Source organism: Phoca vitulina, unplaced genomic scaffold, assembly GCF_004348235.1.
Source record: "Phoca vitulina isolate PV1807 unplaced genomic scaffold, GSC_HSeal_1.0 scaffold9, whole genome shotgun sequence".
NCBI lineage: Eukaryota > Metazoa > Chordata > Mammalia > Carnivora > Phocidae > Phoca > Phoca vitulina.
Genome location: NW_022589712.1, coordinates 16814963 through 16829977, shown reverse-complemented (window position 1 = coordinate 16829977; position 15015 = coordinate 16814963).

The following is a 15015-nucleotide window of genomic DNA, read 5'->3' as shown; positions in this document are numbered from 1 at the left end:
ATCCACGAATAGGTGAAGGGATGAACAGATTACGGCCTCTATGTTGGGAATACTCAGCATTAAAAAGCAACAAACACTGTGCAATGGTATCAATGACTCCCAATGCCTTATGCTGGGTGAAAGAAGCGAGACACAGGAGAACATCTGCATGACCTCATGTGCATAACATTATAGAACGGGCAAAACTATAGTGCCCCAGGAGCAGTAGGATAGGATTCCCTGAAAAGGGGCACAAGGCAACTTTCTTGGGGTGATGCATATGTTCTGCATCTTGATTATGGCAAGCCTCCATGGGTGTCTGCATTTGTCAGAACCTTGAAAAATGGATGCATTTGGGGGCGCCTGGGTGGCTCAGTCTGTTAAGCATCCCACTCTTGATTTCAGCTCAGATCATGATCTCAGGGTGGTGAGATCGAACACCGCACACTGCGTTGGGCTCTGTGCTGAGTGTGGAGCTTGCCTAGGATTCCCCTTCCCCCCCCACCCCCACCCCCCGCTCGTGCAGTCTCTCTCTGTCTCTGAAATGGATAAATCTCTAAAAAGACAGAGAAAGAGGAAGGAAGGGAGGGAGGGAGAAAGAAAACATAAACATATGGGAAGGGGGAAAAGAAAAAAAGGAGAGAGGGAAACAAGCCATAAATGCCAACAATAGGGAACAAACTGAGGGTTGATGGAGGGAGGTGGCTGGGGGATGGGCTAGATGGGGGATGGGCATTAAGGAGGGCACTTGTTATGATGAGCACTGGGTGTTGTATGTAAATGATGAATCCCTGAATTCTATTCCGGAAACCAATATTGCACTATATTTTAACTAACAAAATTTAAATTAAAAAAAATAAATGGATGCATTTGTTACATAAGAATTATGCAATTTATATTAATGTATTTTATTGTATGTAAATTAAAATAACAAATTTGTTTTAAAAGAAGCTTTAGGAAGGGAAGCATCTGATACATATTTCAATACCTTTCCCCCATTCTGATGAACAAACACCCATGAGAAAGGCAAGTAAGTGGAAAAGCAGAAACACAAAACAAATTACCAACTAGATGCTCCCTTAGTAATTATCAGGTGTAAGGTAAAACTTTGTCATATCTAAAGCATCATCCTACTGGGGAATTTCCATTATCCACACTGTTGCTAACTAGTATTTGACAACTTCCTATTAGTAGTATATATACCAATTCCTCTCTATCACCACTATATACCTGATGACCAGTATATCTGGTTGGTTTTCTTCTCAAACTGTAATACTATTGAATTAAGGTAACTGCGTGAGGTCATCCTGGGTTTAGGAGCATTGTGTTGTCATCTTGTTCTTCTAGGGAGCTCAGTGTGAAATTGGTGCACACTTATGTACTGTGAAGAGGCCTTCTTGTGGCTTGAATTCTGCAGTACAAATAGAATTCTCCAGGGAGCTACCCACCTTTAGTTTTCCCAGTCTTAAGTGTGTTTTCATTAAAATATGTTTAATTCTAGTAATTCTCTTATATGTAAAGTTAATGCCTCTGCTTACACTCACTATGAAGCATCTTATGCGAACAAATCCCAAGCAACTATCAGACGTTCCGACTTTCTCAAGTTAAACCTTGATTTAGAAATTTAATTTCTTTTTTATTCATTCAAAAAATGCAGTCCTATGTGCCAAACATACTGGGTTTTGGTATGTAAGAGCGAACAAGACCCAGTGTTACCCTTGGGATCTCCCAAGGCTCTGGACTGTCGTGCCATCTGCCTCATTATGTCCTGTATATGTTACCCACTTGTTTTGAGAGTGGTCTTGTTATATTTTGTTTTCAGATTCCCTCTTAAATAGCATATGCTGAAATTCAGAAGAATAAATTTGTGTAAGTGAGCAAGCATTACCTTTATTGAAAACTACACACTTTAATGCTCTCTGGCTTCTGCTTTTGTGATATAAGAGAGACCTCGTCAGTCAAGGGATGTTACTAAATGCCCAGAACATTAGCTTTTAATCACTTCAGAACTGGTTTTAGTGGTATATTGGTGAAGTGGGAGGGAAAGGGAAATGGGCAAGTAAGGAGCATTGACCTTATAGTTCCCTAAAAGCTGGTACATTTTCCTCTAAATAGTGCACTCTTTGTATCTTGCATTTGTGGTATGCTGAGCAGCATCTGATTTTCTTTTTTTTAAGTTGGATGGATTCCTAAATCTGACATCAGTTTTTTTTTTTTTTTTCTTTCTCTCTGTCTTTCAATCAATATTCTCTTTAATAAGGAAGGGAGTGTGGAGGGTATCTCAAAAAGTGGGTTCCTCCCCACCTAATGCCGCATTGGGGAAAGCACATGTGTGGTTTCTTTCCTTGGGCTCCACGTTCTTGCTTTCTAAGCACATCATGAGGGCGTCTCTCATCAGCTGAGCCCTATGTGGCACCGTTCCTAACTGCTGAATAAACAGAGGCATAATTACAAGGGAACATTTTTAAGTTGAAAACATTGCTCACCCGGAAAAAACTTTACAGAGAGAAGTTTAAGCTGTTTTCAGTTTTCCCTTCAGAACTATTCTCTTACAGGGCTGATAGTTCCATTGCTCTAAAGAAACTAGTAGAGCAGAGGATTCAAGTTGTGATTAATTCCAAAAGACGGCACAAGCATGGTCTGGTGGGCTCCAAAGCACCTGATGTTGATCACAGGCCACGAATGCCGAGCGGAGGAAGCCACGGTTGGTTGGGGGGTGGGTGGAAGGGTCCTGGGCCCCAGCCGAACCGTCAGCATCCCCCCACCGCCCCCCAGCGGCCCCTCTCAATTCCATCCCAGGAGGGACTGCTTGAAAACCCACGTGAAGCCATCACCTCCACAGCGTGCGAATACAGGCCTTCCGGCGGGGGGCATCCACCCACCACTTATGTTAGCTGTGCTGGGGCCTTAAACTTGAGTCAGACCCCTCCCCACCATCCTCGCGAACAATAGCAACTGCAGCAAAGCAAGCCCCGCTGAGGGCCTGCATCCCGCCCAGGAGCGGCCAAGGAGCACCAGATGCCAAGCTCCGAGCTCTCCTCCCCCGCCACCGCCCCCCCGACCCCCAATCCATCACCGACTCTTTCAGGCATCCGGAGCACCGAGAAAAAACGAGAACAATGTGCTGAATTTGCATAAAGCAAAATCGATTTCGGTTCAAAGTCTGCTTTTTGTTCTAACATCCATAAACTTCTTTATAGACCGTCAGCCCCTTGAGAAGTGGCCGAAGAGGAGGGGCGCCTGGGTGACTCAGTTGGTTAAGCGACTGCCTTCGGCTCAGATCATGATCCTGGAGTCCTGGGATCGAGTCCCGCATCGGGCTCCCTGCTCAGCGGGGGGTCTGCTTGTCCCTCTGACCCTCTTCCCTCTCGTGCTCTCTCTCATTCTCTCTCTCAAATAAATAAATAAAATCTTTAAAAAAAAAAAAGAAGTGGCCGAAGAGGAGAGCTGTCCCAGCCCGGGGCGCCCGGGTTAGCCCCCAGCCTCCTAGGCGCGGGGAGGCCGGCGAGGCTGCGGGAGGCCGGGGCGGGAGCGCCGGGAGGGGCCCTGCGCACGTTCCAGGCGGGGCCGCCGGGAGGCCGCCCGCCGCCAGCCGCCGCCGCTGGAGGAGCGTCCGAGGAGCCCCGCGCCCCGGTGGGCTGGGCCTGAGGAGCCGGGAGACCGGGGGGCCGGAGAGCGGCGGCGGGAAGCGTCCCTGCGGACGGGGCGGCGGGGCGGCGGGGCGCAGAGGGGCCGGAGCGCCTGCCGCCGTCAGCGGCCGGCCGTGCGCGCCGCAGTCCGCCGTCCCCTGGCTCCGAGCACGAGGTCGGCGCCCGTCCCTGCGGAGGCCGCGGGGGCCGCAACCAGGGCTGCCGCCTCCCTCCTCCGCCGCCGGCAGGTCTTCGTGGGGGGCCCCGGCGGCGCGACCCGCACCTCCTCTCCGCGGGCGGCGGACGTGCGCGGACCGGCGCGGCGCTGCGGGCGAGGGCCCCGAGGCGGCCGCGGGGATCATCCGGGCCCCACGCACAGGACCTCCCTGGGCCCCTCTTCCCCCCGCGGATCGGGAGGGTGCCCCCTCACCCGCTGGGCCACCGCAGTACCTTACAGGTCAGTGGGACTTGCTTGGACCTGCAACCCCGAAGGGCCCAAAGTTGGGGGAAGAGTAGCACGCAACCTCCCGGCGGGTCGTGGGTGGGGATGGTGAGTGGGGCCACTTGTGTCCCCCCCCTTGTTTCCTAGCCCCAGCTGCTCTTGCTGGGGACACTGCCGGTCGAGGTTTCTGACTTAACGCCTGAGCTGCTTCCCGAAGGGTGGCCCCTGTCCCTTCCGAACGCTATTGCTCAGCCAGTGTGTTAGCGGGGCTGCCGGGGGTGGGGTGGGGGGGCTTCCACAGGCTTCTCCCGGGCCCCCTGCTTCCGCCGGGTGCAGTACGTGACCGCCCTGCGGAGCTCATGCTCCAGGCTCGCTCCTGCACCCCTCTCTCCGGAAGAGGAGCCCCTAGTCTTATGTTGGCTGTGTGGGTTCTGTGCTCATGGGTAAGGCATTCAGGAAGCCCCCAGCAGTGATGCCGGCTGAAGCTCTGTGGGCAGGAAGGAAAGGCAAACAAACCCACACCAGGACTGCGTATCTATCTTTATGAAGAATGCTGGCCCCTCCATGACAGAATGGGCCAGATGTAGTTGACTTGCTACCAAGGGGTTGGTTGTCGTCCTTAGGGAAAAGGACCAGACCACATCAGGGGATCGACTTTGGCCTCCAGTGCTGACAGGTTAGAAAGAGGCAGTCAGTAACTCCATTGGCCTTGGTGACAGTTTCTCTGCTGGGCATGTGCATAACCTCCATCATTGCCTCCCTATCCCTGCTGCACATGTGCGTAACCTCCACCCTTGCCGCCATAGCCACTCCATTCGTGTGCCCCTCATGGCAGTTCCGAGGGGTCCATAAAACATCTGACCATGTCAACTAAGTCGTTTTGTCTCTGTGGTCGTTCAATGCCTCTTCTGTAGTGATGCTTTCCAGTGGACATAATGTGTGATGCAGAAATCTTATTTCGTGCCCCCTCCCATGTAGCCATCACATGCCTCTACCCCACACCCCCTTCTCTCCCATTGTCCAGTTCTTTTCTTTCCAAGCACCTGATGAGACAGCCAGGCCATTGGCTACTGCCCAGCGATCAGTATGAGTCTCCTTCCACTCAAAGTGGATGGCCAGCTGCACTGCTCACAGTTCCACACACTGGAAGATTTTCCCTCTCCACTGTCTTTCAAGGTCACCCTGAGTGCAGCTGTCAAGTAGCCACCCGGCATTTTCAGCTCACGCCCACGTACCAAACGGACCCCATTCATAAACCAAGCTTGGGCTTTTTCTTCCTCCTTTGCTGGTCATATAGGACCCACCCCCATTTTAAGGCCCTAAGTGTGAGCTGGGGAAGGGCTCCTGGTGGTGTCATGGGGCCTGGCTACCTGCTCACGTAGCCTACACGTGCCCTCTGGTCCTGCTTGGCCTTGATCCTGGATGGATTGCTTCCACCTAAAAATGGACGGATGGCGGCCCGTTCGATTTTACGATTTGATGGGTCTGACAGAACCCAGCTTATAATGGACAGTTCTAGATGCATGGTAGGTTCGATTTTACGATTTGATGGGTCTGACAGAACCCAGCTTATAATGGACAGTTCTAGATGCATGGTAGGTTGGTGCCCCACAACCAAGGCCCCATGCTATTTCTCAAAAGAGGTATAATTCTCTGCTGTGGATAACATAGCCTTGCTCCAAAGTCTGGGGGTCTGTGTTGGGAGTCTCCCGCTGTGGCTTGCCATCAGCTCTACCTTGCGTCTCGTTCCACCACTGCCACCTTCAACACCGCAGGGTCTCGTAGATCTTATGGTCCCAGCAGCAGGGCTGCTTACACTGCCTCCCAGGCCTGCTACAAAGCCCTTTCCCGCTCCTAACCCGACTCAAGCTGACAGCCTTTCATGTCACCTGGTGTACGGACTGGGGGAGTCTTTGTGTGGAATGTGCTGCCTCCAAAACCCAAAGGAGCCCATCAGGCACGGCGTTTTCTTGGGAATAGATGAAGTAAAATACAGCAGTTTGTCCTCTGTTTTGAAGGAGACGTCTGATCATGCCCCTGGCCAGTACGAAAAACTTCACTGAAGTGGTAAGTCCCTGAAACTTCATAGGGTTTATCTCCCACCTCTGGGGAGCCTGTCTTACCGAGGCTTCTGCTTACTGGTCACCTCTTGCTCTTCCCCTCTGATCAGCATGACATCATCAGTGCAGTGGATCAGCGTCTCAGATTCCTTTCGACTGAATCATGACAGAAGGCAGGAGAGCTCACATAGCCCTTAGGCAAAACGTAAATAAGTATTTTCCATCCAACATGACTACAAATTGTTTCTGATCCTCTTTCCTAACTGGAATAGAAAAGAATGCATTGCCAGCTCAGGGACTGCATACCATGTCCTTGAGATCTTACTAACCTGTATTGCTATGGCGGAGTATCGTATGTGACAGAACAGTTGACGTCAGGGCTAGTACTCAGCTGAGACTACAATTGTCTCCAGTCAGACTCCAGGATCCAGCCAGTTTCTGCAGGAACCAGACTGCTAAGGAAATGCAGCTAGGATGGGGACCACCATCTCTGCACTCTAAGTCTTTAATGGCTTTACTAATCTCCACCATTTCCCCCAGGATGCAATATTGTGTTTTATTTACTTTCTTGGCAGGGAGTGGAGGTGGTGAGGATGAGAGGGGAAAGTCCCACAGGCCAAGGACCCAATATGGTGGTGACTTCAACCACCAAGTGTATCGATTCCAATTATATACTCAGGGCCTGGGGAGATGATCCCTGGATAGGTCCGTAGACCAGACTTTAGCCAGAACTTCACTAATTATCTGACCTCAGTGAGTCACATCTCTAACAGAGGGTCACAATGACACTTCAGATCATGCGTATTAAAGTTAACTCAGACCCTGTGTCCATAGTTCTCAAAATGTCTGGGTATTGTTCTTTCCCAGTATACAGTCACCTGAGTAAATGGCTACAGGTCCCTTTAGGGAAGGACCAGGAGAATATTACTGTATATATTTGTCATGGTTGTAGAGGATCCTTCTTCCTAGGGACATGGCCACTTCTTCAGTTAGTGGGTTGAAAATCTGAAAATAGACTCTGTTCCAGGAACTGAAGAAGGGGCCACGGCTTTATTTAGGCAACTTCCCTTAGCTTTCTGCTCTTCCATTCTTGACTTTTTCTCTTACAGATGTTGAGCAGCAACCCTGTTGGCTGTAGGGTCATTGTGCTCTACCAGCCATCTCCATGATTCCTTGCTGGCCAAGTCCCCATGGCCACCCCTTCCCTCTTGCTGGTCACTGTAGTCATTGCAACCTCCCAGCTTCTGGTGGTTAAGTGCTGCCATTGACCTCTATTACTTCATGGGGCTGGAAAATGAATACTAATGAGCCCAGCCCTTTTACCATCCACCCTAGGCTGCAGAGGAAAGCCACCACTGAACTTCCTCGTGACGCTGAGTCCCTGTCACCAGGGCATTCCTGATGGCCTTGGGAACCCCAGAGCCCTCCCGTGAACATGGTCTCTGGCAGGTCTTCTGGCCTCACATAAGATAGGCTTTCCAGCATGACCAGTTCCCTCTGTCTCTGTATTCCTTCCTTTACCATCTGGGGCAACTCAGGCATTTTCACTTCACTCAGAGTTGGCCGCTCCTAACAGCCACTCAGCAGGACTTTGCCCCCTCCTCTGGAGGCCTTGCTAGGGTGTTAAATGTGTCCAATAAAGCGCCTCCAATCAATAAATTCTACTTATCCAGTCTTAAATCCTAGCTCCCTTAATCAAACCCCCGGAAATCCAATGGCAGGGATCCTCCCTAGCTCCTGCCAGTATACTAGCTGATTCTTGCAGCTCCTGTGGGATACAATCATCTTCCTCCCTGGTGAAGTGCAGTCTGTAGACAACCAGATTCCGCTGGGATTGAACCGTAGTTCCCAGGCAGGAGAAGGGGTGAGGGTGGCTCTGTGGGACAGAGGCCTCTGCAGTGTCTTCAGCACAGGGACATGTCATTTCTCACTAGGGAAGGGCTGGCCACCTCTGCGAGCCCAGAGGGTTCAGGGGAGTCCGCAGAGCCAGCATCCTGGGAGACATCCCTCCCGGTGTCCCCACCGCATGCTTGTGGGCCAGGTTCTCCAGCCAGAGCGATGATCTTGGCAACATGACCGACCTGCCTGGACCAAGTACTTCAGCATCTCTGAAGTTATGTGACTGACAGGTCCCGTGTTCACCGTTCGGCAGTGTCAGTTCCTCCTCTACGGGAGACAAGGAGGCGCTCTGGCTCTCATGCCCGGCCTCCGTCCCTCATTAAGAGCCTCTAGTCCTTGGGATCTCTCTGGAAGGCCTCGATATGATGCGCCCCCTGTAGACATCGTTTTCCCGTCTTCGCATCTGAAGGACAGGTTGACCGCCAGGACCTTCTCCTCGTGTCACCACTGGTGGGATCTTTAGCACCTGGGCTGCCACCACATACCAGGGTCTCTCTGCCTCACACGCCACTCAGAATGGCAGCCTCTTTGCTCGCCGGGAGTGCGCCACCTTGTCCTTAACCGCCTCTCGTTTCCCTGGGCCTCTCCTGGCAACACTTGTGTTGGTTCAGGTCCTCTGAGAAGGAGGTGCTGAGATGGGTGAGAGAGGCAGCCGGGGGCAGAGCTGTGGAGGATAAGGAAGGAAGAAGCAGGAGAAGGCAGGAGAACCTCTGGACGGCAATGCAGACCTCGTTCCCTGAAGGAGAGAGGGGCCGGAAGGAGGGCTGCGCCGGGCTCAGTACTTGCTCAGGGTCCTGGAAAGAAAGCTGTGGAACAGAGGAGATCTGTCTCTCAGGAAAGGGGCTGAATGAGTGCTCCCGTCATGCTGTCCCTGGCCGGGAGCAGCTCGTCGGAAAAGGGGCCTCAGCACAGACACAGCGGTGGACCCAGAGGGGAGCAGCTGGGCCTGTCACTCATCTGCGCTTCCGGCAGTGAGGGCTCTGAGGGTGCGTTTCTCCGGCTGTCACAGCCAAAGCCCCCTCCCACCCCCCCTGTTAGCCCCCAGGATGGCTGACTCTCAAAGGACAGCAGGTTTCCATAGCTCCCACAGGAGGTGCTCCGGGACCGTGACCGTCAGACTGCGGCTCTTCCTGGCCAGTGTGGAGCAAGGTGATTCAACACGGAGCCCGTCTAGGTGAGGTAGGTCAGAGAAAGGCAAACACCCTACGATCTCACTTACATGTGGAATCCAAAAAAGCCAAGCTGGCAAACTGAGCCAAGGAGGGGGCTGGGGGAGCTGGGAAGATGCTGGTCAAAGGGCACGAACTTCCAGCTATGAGATGAAATAAGCTCTGGGATCTAATGCACAGCATGGTGATTCTAGTTTACAAGACTGTGTGGCACACGTGACGGTTGCTCAAAGAGTAAATCTTTAATGTTTTCACCACACACAACAAAAAAAAAGGTAAATGTGTGAGTAGAGATGTTAACCAGCCCTACCGTGGTTATCATTTCATACCATATAAGAGAATCGAGTCATCACATTGTGTAGCTTAAACTCACACAATATTCTAATATCTCAGGAAAGCTGGTGGGGGGACGCCAAGCAGGTTGGCAAAGCTGCATTTATGGGGGCGCCTGGGTGGCTCAGTCGTTGGGCATCTGCCTTCGGCTCGGGTCATGATCCCGGGGTCCTGGGATCGAGCCCCACATGAGGCTCCCTGCTCAGCAGGAAGCCTGCTTCTCCCTCCCCCACTCCCCCTGCTTGTGTTCCCTCTCTCGCTGTGTCTCTCTGTCAAATAAATAAATAAAATCTTTTTTAAAAAAAAGCTGCATGGTTTTCAGGCTCTCTTGGTCTAGTATTAATCACACACACCATGATTTGACTTTTTCTGTTGTGAAGCACAGTGTAGATGAGATTTAATAACATTCTGAGAAAGTTGTCTTCATTAGCCATGAAAGAGAACGGCAAGTAGTCTGGTACCTCAGACAGCTTTGGGGCGAATATTTGTCATTATGTGTATTTTTAAATCTCGTGACAGCTTACAGCCTTGATATATTTAGAAACGGTATCTTTTCTTCCCAACTCTGACCCACTTGAGGCTTGAGGAAATGGGGCTGATGTGGCCCCCCCGTTTAGTGAGGGGAGAGAGGAGGGGAGAGATCTAGCACCTGTGAGCCCAGGGCCTTGTCCTGCCCTAAACAAGACAAGCAGACTCCCAGGATTTGGATTCACGGGGTGGGGTGTGAGGACCCGGGAGGAGGGAGGCTGCCACCAGGGCAGTGACCGGTGAAGGAACCCTGAAGCTCCATGCTGTTCTGAGCGTGGAGAATTTCAGGAGTTTGGAGGGGATGTGGGGCATGAGCAGAGAAATGTGATGCAAAGGCCCTGTGGCAGGAAAAACCTGACATATCTGAGGAACTGACAGAAGTCCAGGCAGCCTGGGGTCCAGAGAGAGGAAGGGAGTATGGCCTGCGCGAAGGTCACAGTGGGAGGTGCTGGCTGGATGTGCAAGTCTGAGGCCATGTTATGAGTTCGGGGCTTAGAGAGGCCCAGGGCTGCTAAACAGAGTGGGTGTCTGGTCAGAACTGCCTTTTCTAGAAGCTTGCTCTGGCAGCAAGTGTAAAGAATGGATTAGAGGGGTAAGAGGCCCTTGTTGGGCAAAGGTCACAAACAGGCAATTCTCAGACATGGAAAACACACAGCCAAGGCTCAGCAGAAAAGAGCGAAGCCTCACTGTAAACAGGAAAGTGCAAATTAGAACCACAGTGACATCAACAAGAGAAAGGATAAGAACCATATGATCATTTCAATAGATGCAGAAAAAGCATTTGACAAAGTACAACATCCATTCATGATAAAAACCCTCAACAAAGTTGGTTTAGAGGGAATATACCTCAACGTAATAAAGGCCTTATATGAAAAACCCACAGTTATACCCAATGGGGAAAAACTGAGAGCTTTTTCCCTAAAGTCAGTAACAAGACACAAGACAAGGATGTCCACTCTCTCCACTTTTTTTTCAACATGGTACTGGAAGTCTTAGCCACAGTAATCAAAGAACAAAAAGAAATAAAAGGCATATAAATTGGTAAGGAAGAAGTAAAACTTTCACTATTTGCAAATGACATGATACTATATGTAGAAAGCCCTAGAGATTCCACCAAAATACTTCCAGAACTGATAAATGAATTCAGTAAAGTTGCAGGATACAAAATCAATATACAGAAATCTGTTGCATTTTTATACACTAATAATGAAGCAACAGAAAGAGAAATTAACAACCCCATTTACAATTGCACCAAATATAATAAAATACCTAGGAATAAACTTAACTAAAAAGGTAAAAGACCTGTACTCTGACACTATAAAACACTGATGAAAGACATCAAAGATGACACAAGAAATGGAAAAACATTCCACACTCATGGACTGGAAGAACAAATATCATGAAAATCTCTATACTACTTAAAGCAATCTATAGATTTAATGCAATCCCTATCAAAATACAATAGCATTTTGCATAAAACTAGAACAAACAATCCTACAATTTGTATGGAACCACAGAACACCCCAAATAGCCAAAGCAATCTTGAAAAAGAAAAACGGAGCTGGAGGCATCACAATTCCAGACTTGAAGTTATATTACAAAGCTGTAGTCCTCAAGACAGTATGCTACTGGCACAAAAATAGATACATAGATCAATAGAACAGAATAGAAAGCCCAGAAATAAACCCACAAGTATATGGTCAATTAATCTTTGACAAAGGAGGAAAGAATATGCAATGGGGAAAAAGTCTCTTCAACAAATGGTGTTGGGAAAACTGGACAGCAACATGCGAAAGAATGAAACTGGATCACTTTCTTACACCATACACAAAAATAAACTCAAAAGGGATTAAGGACCTAAATGTGAGACCTGAAACCATGAAAATCCCAGAAGAGAGCACAGGCAGTAATGTCTCTGACATCAGCCACAGCAACATTTTTCTAGATAAGTCCCCTGAGGCAAGGGAAACAAAAGCAAAAATAAACTACTGGGACTATATCAAAATAAAAAGTTTCTGTACAGCAAAGGAAACAGGCAACAAAACCAAAAAAGACAACTGACAGAATGGGAGAAGATATTTGCAAATGACATGTCCAATAAAGGGTTAGTATCTAAAATATATAAAGAACTTAGGCAACTCAACATCCAAAAACCAAATAATTCAATTAAAAAATGGGCAGAAGACATGAACAAACATTTCTCCAAAGAAGACGTGCAGATGACCAATAGACACATGAAAAGATACTCAGAATCACTCATCATCAGGGAAATGCAAATCAAAACCACAATGAGCTATCACTTCACACCTGTCAGAATAGCTAAGATCAAAACTCAAGAAACAAGTGTTGGCAAGGATGTGGAGAAAAAGGAACCCTTATGCACGGCTAGGGGGAATGCAAATTGGTGCAGCCTCTGTGGAAAAGAGTATGCAGTTTCCTCAAGAACTTAAAAATAGAACTACCCTTAGATCCAATAATTGCACTACTGGCTTTTTACCCAAAGAATACAAAAACACTAATTCAAAAGGATATATGTACCCTGATGTTAATAGCAGCATTATCTACAATAGCCCAATTATGGAAGCAGCCTAACTGTCCATTGATAGATGAGTGGGAAAAGAAGTGGTATATATATACAGTGGGATATTATTCAGCCATAAAAAGAATGAAAACTTGCCATTTGCAATGACATGGATGGAGCTAGAGTGTATAATGCTAAATGAAATAAGCCAGTCAGAGATAGACAAATACCATATCATTTCACTCATATGTGGAATTTAAGAAACAAAACAAACCAGTGAAGGAAAAAAGAGAGAGAGAAATAAAAAAACATACTCTTCATTCTAGAAAACAAACAGATGGTTACCAGAGGGGAGGTGGGTGGGGGGATGGGTGAAATCGGGGAAGAAGATTAAAAGTAGGATTATCTTGATGAGCCCTGAGTAATACATGGACTGTTGAATCACTATATTGTACACCTGAAACTAATACAACACTACACTGGAATTGAAATTTTTTTAAATAGTTAAAATGTAAAAATAGAAAAATAGATAGATGATGATAGATAGATAGATAGATAGATAGATAGATAGATAGATAGATAGATAGATGATAGATAGATGATAGATAGATAGATAGATGATAGATAGATAAAACCACAGGGAAATGAGATTCACACCCATCAAGTTAGCAACAGTGGAAAAGTTGCCAATACCTTTTTGTTGAGAATGTAGGAAAACTAGGTCTGAAACCCGGCAGGAGGAGGAGTCAGTAGAATCTAAAGAAGTTGAGGATGTGTCCTGTCTGCAATACTACTCTAGGGAGATGCCCTGTGGGCGCTCATCCCCATGCCAAGAATGTGAATCTAAGAACGTTTATTGAAGCATGCTTTGTAATGCAAGAAGAACAGAGGAGATAACGTAAATGTCCACCAGTGGGGGAACGGTGTGTGAATAGGGCTAAGTTCATACCATGGAATCCATTCAGCAGTTAAAATAACTGAAGCCGCCTGTGCTAATGCAGCGATGTTGCAAAGTGACAAAAGCAAGTTGCCAGCAGGATTATCTGGCATTTGGTACCGCTTATGTAATATTTTAAATGCCAAATAGTATGTATTTTCAGACGTCTATGTATGTGGTGAAAGTATGAACAAGTAGAAATGAGGTAGACGTCAGCTTTAAAATGGTGGTTACCCCCAGAGAGAGAAGACAGATGACAGATTCAGAAAGTCAGAATGAGGGCTTCGTATCTATAATATTCACATCCTTTTAAAGATTTCATGCATTTAATGGCTAATGTCAGCATTTGTAAAATCTGAATAGTAGATGCTTAGGTATAAGTTGTAACATTCCTCACTTCTGTACATCTAAAATTTTTTATTGAGAAAGTTTGGGGGTGGGGGGAGCGCCTGGGTGGCTCAGTGGATTAAGTGTCAAACTCTTGATTTCGGCTCAGGTCATGATCTCAGGGTCCTGGGATCGAGCCCCGCACCACCGGGCTCGTGCTCGGCGGAGAGTCTGCTTGAGATTCTCTCTCTCTCTCCCTCTCCCTCTGCCCCTCCCCCTGCTCTCGTTCTCTCAATAAATAAATAAATCTTTTAATAAAATAAAAGACTAAGACCTTGCTGACCAAGTAAGTAAATTGCTTGAACAGACGGTTCACCAAAGAGGAAACAAACATTTTAACCAAAGATGAGGAGTTTAAACCGATCTCCCATCAAGTTGCTGGTAAGGTGCTGCTGGTGGTGGGGGTGGGGGTGTTCCTAATGAATTCTTGCTGGTGGAAGGGGGTCATTAAGTCAGGTCCTCGTGCATTGGTATGGGGAGGGTATGAATTTGCATGTCCTTTTGGAAAACAATTTGGCAACAGGCATCGGAGGTCTTAAAATATCAATTACCTTGCTTGTGTCTCATAATTCCACTATGGGTAAATTCTGAAATGGTGAAAACGCTTTAAGCCAAAGATATTTATATTTATAACAGCAAAAAAAAAGTAAATTGTAGTCTCTCCACTATGAAAGATATAGTTCTAACAGATGATGTTTACAAAGTTTGTAATAAGCTGAGGAAATGCTCATGTTAAAATTTTACAAGAAGAAAAAACCCAGAATTTTAAATTATCTCTGGAGAATGATCTCAACTATACATCTGCAAACCAACAACAACAAAAATTTCTATACTGAAAGCATATCAGAAGGCAGTACACCAAAACGTTAAGCAGTTGATTTTTTTCTAGTCATTTTCCTGTATCTCCTGTTTCCTATAATGAGTATGTATTTCTTTAATAATGCAATGCACATGCACATTATTTTCCAAAGAAAAATCAATGTTATGGGTCTTCAGTGGATGCGGTTCTAATGAGATAGAGCTCCTGAGAAGGAGCACAGAGCAGGAGACTCAGGGGTGATGGCTGATGCGGCCATCATGTGTCTTTTTCATGTGCATCGTGATTTGGGTTCAGCTTCAGTCGCTTTTTTA